Source organism: Myripristis murdjan, chromosome 21 (assembly GCF_902150065.1).
Source record: "Myripristis murdjan chromosome 21, fMyrMur1.1, whole genome shotgun sequence".
NCBI lineage: Eukaryota > Metazoa > Chordata > Actinopteri > Holocentriformes > Holocentridae > Myripristis > Myripristis murdjan.
This window is the reverse complement of record NC_044000.1, coordinates 14,628,776-14,634,775: the sequence shown is the minus strand read 5'-3', so window position 1 is coordinate 14,634,775 and position 6,000 is coordinate 14,628,776.

Here is a 6,000-nt window from a genome sequence, read left to right as displayed (position 1 = left end):
TGGAGAGGCAAATTGGTTTTCAAAGGTTTTCTCTAAAAATAGCTCACTCTGTGTGGCGCCATGCCACGTTAAGTTATTTTTACCACCCTGCAGATGTGATGTACGATGAGAGTCGTGGCACAGAATGGTGCAAACTGGTATGAAACAGGCTGAACATTTTGCTACCACATCCAAGTATGTGTTAACCCAAGATAACAACAACACAAAATAGGTAGTGGCTGTGGTGGAGGGATTAGAAAGACATGTGCTTTTCTTCTCAGGCGTGATATTGTATACGCATTTCACTAATGCCCTCTGACAGCTAAGTGACAGCAGTCACTCTTAAAGCCCTGAGCTATGGGCATATAGGGTTGGTGCCCTGAACACACTCAACACAGGCACCCAGACGCATTCATACACATGTTAACACACTCACACACAAACACACACAAATACTACGAAGAGGTGATCTGGGCCGAGGATGGTAACAGCGATGACAAAGGCTGCAGGCAGTGTATAACAAGGTGCCCGAGTCACACAATACATTTTGCTGATGAGGTGCTGATGGACAAAAGCCCTGAAAATTACAGGTGACATTTAGAAAAACTATTCATTTCAAAGTGAGGTAGCAATGACATAACGTGTCAGCTGCTGGATTTCCAAGGTGCAGTGGAAAGGCTTGAAAAGGTTTAGCTTGTCTGTAAGGGCCACAGAGAAGAAACTGTGTTATAATAAATCAGCGTAACGGCAAGACACAAAGGCACAGTGTCATTTACATGAATGAGCAAATACTTTATTGAGCTTTTTGTGACGCTGACTTCAGGTGAATTTCACCACGCAAAATCATGGGAAATCAAGCTTGTGTAAGCAGTGTGAAAAGGAATACTTTACATCAGATCTCTCTTGATGTCTTTCTCTGTATTTCTCCCTCCGGTTTTCAGTGGTATTCGATCTCTCCCTCTGTCCCTCCCTCTCTCATTCTCACTCTCTCTCTCCCTCTCGTTCTCTGGGGTCTTCGTTGTCCCTCTGCTTGCTTTCAGGCTGCATTTTGGTGACAGCACTGTCAAAACACATCATCTGTATCCAGAGCAGAGCAGGTCTCAGTGCCACCAGGCTGTACCACCTGGCTCTGTAAATGTAAATGAAAAATCTCTCACAGGGGCTATGGACACCCTCATCTTCCCCTAAAACCACAATATTAAACCTGGCCCCGCACTCAAAATATATATTGTTTTGTGGTCAGTGCCTGACAGACTGCTCTAGGCTGAAAGGAACATAAATTGAACTCTAATAATACCCATAAATGCGATAATGTGTTTACTCAAGAATGATGGGAATGGTCATTCACATAGCAACGTACATAGCAACAAGACCCACAGGAGGCCAGAAAGGGAAGAGATTTTTTTCTATTTTATTGGCGTTTTGACTTTCTCTCAAATCAAATAAACCACAAAATAGATAATGAAACTGTACACAGTGAACAGGTACAGTGATTAACATCGCCATGCAACGACAAGCAGCATATTTTTCCGGTCAACTGACTCATTGGAAACAATTTATTACCCCTGCCCCCTGATAAGTCCTGCAAAAATTTGGCAGCCGGAGCTCTGTCTGTTATGGATCATTATCATTATAGGTAAATATAAACATTCAGCTCAGTGCTCTGCTGGGAAATGACACACACAGCCAGCACAGTTGTGTGTGTCGGCCGGCCTTGTAATCCCCACATGATTTTGTGGCATCCAATCTCAGCAGCTCTTTTCTAATTGGTCCTTTGTGTATACTGCTGTGATGGGGATCTATAAGAGAGAAAGGACAACTGCAGCTTTAAAGCAGATCAATGACATCATGAGGGCGTGAATATAGAAACTGGCCACTGGAGGTGGATCTATAAAAAGCACAAGGGTCTAACTGTAAAAAACAGAAGCTGAATCACGGGGGCTGCTGACTCCCAAGATGTTGAAATGGTTAAATTTGTCTCTCTGAGTTGGTCAAACCTCCACCTTTCTCCTCTCGCAATCCTAGAAGCTCTAATCCCATTTCATTAACCTGCATTAGAAAATAATAACTTGCAGACATACAGACTGTGTACCTGTTAATCAAGCCTAAAAATCAATTCCCATATTTTCTGTTACTACATGAACAAAAAACAACTGAGATGAGAATGACTCCAAAACGTGTAAAACTAATCTGTACAACATTCCCACAACATCTTCCATTTGGTGTAAAAAAAAATGGAAATTTAGAAACGGAATGGCATGGACATTTCACTTACCTAAGGCATGTTTTTCTTCAAATGTGGTTTACCTATTGTGGATTTCAACTAAAGCAAAACCTGTAATGTAGATCAGATACACACAAACACATGTAGCAGCAAAATAAATTTACGAGAAATGTGTTTAGGAAATGTGTCCCCTCCAGCCCCACGCCTCCAAATCTCCTCTTAAATTCTTTATCCTTATGATTCATGACGTCAGTAGGAGTTTTATTTTCACAGGAAAAAATGATTAAAATGATGGTGATATGGTTTTTGCTGGATTCTTACTGAGCAAACATGCTTTCTTACATCTGCAAAATACAATTTGTAGACCAGAGCATCTCTTTTGCACCACGATAGTTTATTGCAGTGCTATTTTGTGATTTGGATGTTGCACGTGACCATATGGCAATTTTGATATGATTTTGATTAGCCCAAGCACTATAAGAACTGCAGTGTTCAGAAAGTTGAATGCAATTGAAAACTAAATATTTAACCTATAGAAAGTCTCTGTCCCCATGTCCAGAAAGCCATGCTGTGTGGACACACTCCTGCTCCTGCTTCTTAAAGGGGATGCCATACATACATAGCTGTGAGCAGTACAGTGTTTTCCTCAAAAGATGTAAGCATGACATACTACAGTGTGGGTCAGACAACTGTCACATAATATTAGCCTCTGAACACGGGCTCTGATTACTGGCAGGTTGAGCAGATTTGACAGAAGGCAACTGACACTTTGAGATTCATGTTTGAGTAGCTAGGACACTGGAATGGATTCTCAGAGCTGCTTATTAAATATTCAGCTGTGGTCGGTCTCTCTCTCTCTCTCTCTCTCTCTCTCTCTCTCTCTCCTCTTTTTCTCTCAAATATTGTTTTTTTTTTTGTCTGGTCAAAGCACCACATGCAGAGATAACAGATGTCTTTTATTTAACGCTCAAACTGAAAGGAGGAAAGCTCTTCCAGGAAAATGACTCCCAGACCAGTTTGTTTCTTCTCAGTCATTCATAATTGAATTATTATTATCAACCCCTGACCTTCATTTGAATGTCCAAAAATGATCAGGCATCACATCCTTCAAAAATGCTTTCATGGAAATGATCATATTAATACGTACTGTTGGCTTGTTAGTTGCCTGGCGTGGCCTTGAAGACTTAATAAGTTATTCTAAAAAGGAGCAGCTGTGGCTCCTACAATAAAACCTGAAAAATTGTCAAGTTCATCACCATGCCAAACAACACTTTAAACAACTGTTACCAACAACGGGTATATTTTGCAGCATCAAGTTGCAGTTGTGCGCATGTCTTTTATGTGTGGTTGCTTCCAATACAATAGTGGGAAACTGTGTTCTGCAGCAGGCATCATTTACAGTATGTGTAAGGGAATTACACGTGTCTCTATTACATGTGTTTGTTGGCTATTTCTTTGCACAGTACCACCTGTCTCTCAGAGTGCAATTTGGTTGTAATAGGCAGCCTTTCAGTCCATGTCCATTTCTCCCAGCGGTCCAGCCTCCCAGAAATAACTGTGGTACTGATGAAGTCCCAAGACAGAGTGTGATCCTTTAACAGAGATGTACAGACCACCAACTCTCAGTGCAACAGAACACAGGGTTGAGGGAGACAAGGCAAATGCATCCCTTCCCATTGTTTTGTTTTTCTTTTGGTGAACAAGACACACATTACATTCTCCATTATATCTGTGTAGAACTTAAAAAAGTGAAGTCAAGAAAGTTAGGCAAAACAGTATACCTTATACATCACACAATGCAATTACAGATTTAACGCAGGAGTTTTGGGGAAATAAAATAGCATTATAAAGGGTGTGCGAGGCGAGAAACATGTTTGTGTTGAACCTCTGATGAGGTGAAACTACGGTATGAAGCAAGGTGTTCTTGAACAACATCAAATAATTCAATCGTCAACCTACTTGGTTAAATAGAGGCATTTACATAAATTAAAAAACTCAGGGTGAAAAAATTATTTCTAAGTTTTTATGGCTGATCACATATAAAGATCTTGAAGATCTGGCCTTGATGGTGGCTTTGATATTTCATTATTTCAAAATGTGGTACTTAAAAGCTTCACTGAAAACTGATTAGGTGCATCATTTGAAGTAGATCAAACAAAGAGATGTGCATTATTTCCCCCCATGAGAAAAACATAAGGGTGTCTGTCTTGAAAGGCAGTCTCTGATGAAAGAATGATGTCTCCACTCTTTCATTATTATAGGATTATAGAATACAGTCACTCAACAGGTGACAACAGTGAAAAGTAACTACAGAAATGAGCTGAAAGATCATCCAGACTAATAAATAAAATACTTCTGACCCTCAAAGCAATGCTTAAAAATAATACTAATAATTTCATTTTGGCTGAAGCCTTCCCACCACGGTAATGACTATGTGTGAAAGTGACAGATGAAAATAACATGTCTTGACTTCTTTTCTTTGATCTTGTCTTTGAAATTTGATGTACCTGCAGTTTAATTGCTTGTGACAGGCTGTCAACATCAATCTGTGTTTTAAGTCTGAACAGCAACAATATCTTAGACAAGATATTATTCAGTCACTTCTATTCAGTGTATCAATTAGGTTTATACTAAGATGCTAATAAGGCTGGAATTACTGATGAAACACAATCTTTCCCCAACCTGAGCATCTCCATGTGGCTCGGTTTTCAGGTCATCTTGTAATAGCTATCCTTGTATTGAGCACCCAGTCAATCAATTTGTGAGTGAAAAAATGTTTTCAATGGGCCTCCAGGGATTTTGGGCCCCATGAAAAGAAATCTTATTGGGCCGTTGTATGGCCGGCCAATAGGCAAACCTTCTTATTTCAGGCCTTTCGAGGGCCCCCTCCCCCACTGCGGCCCTGGGTAATCAGTCCCGCTCCCCCCTCCAACTACAACACCCCTGACAGAAGGCATTATGGCTTTGACTATTTACGCCATTCCATTAAGTGAAAAACCTGCATCTGTTTTTTTTTTCTCTTTGCAACTTTCACCTTGCACCCACACCATTGAAATTTGGCTACAATAGAAACCATGCTTCATTAATTGTTGCGCATCTTGCAGCATATTTCCACCATAATTCACGTCATTGATCAGAAGCAACAGCATAGCAAGGGCTTTTATCCCCACTCAGTGACAACAGAAGAGGAGTATGAATACTGAGGCATTAGATTAGTCATACAAATGATTAGGCATTGTCATGCTCATAAACATCAAGGGTTGTATGACAGACAGTAATTTGATGGAGAAAATAAAGGACAATATGTTGCTGATGCTCATCATTCCAGTCTGCAGTGTCCAAAATGCAGATGATATTTAGAGATGATATTTAGTGTCCCCTCAGAAGAGGCCTTTGCTGCCTAAATGGCTTTTGCTTTATTCTCAGGGTTTCCAATACATAAAAAAACAAACAACTTCCATCAGTTTAGAGACTGATATTAAAAGCCAACTGTAAAAGGTGTTGTTTAAATAGCCTTTGACCCAGTGAAGTGAGACTGATAATGTTAAAGGAAAGACAGCGAAAAACAACTCAGCAATGCTCTTTTAATTAAAGGCCTGTCTCAAGTCTGACAGGATAGACCTGTGGTATCAGAGCCACTGAGAAATGGCACAAAAGGATCGCTCCATGTGTGAAGTCAACAGGATTGCTCCAACCTAAATGAGAGCCGGCAGAGAGATGGCTGCTGCCCAACTGTTTCCTGGAGATAAGGGAGAACTGAGCATTTGGGATGGAGCAAATTAAATAAGTCAGGCAAA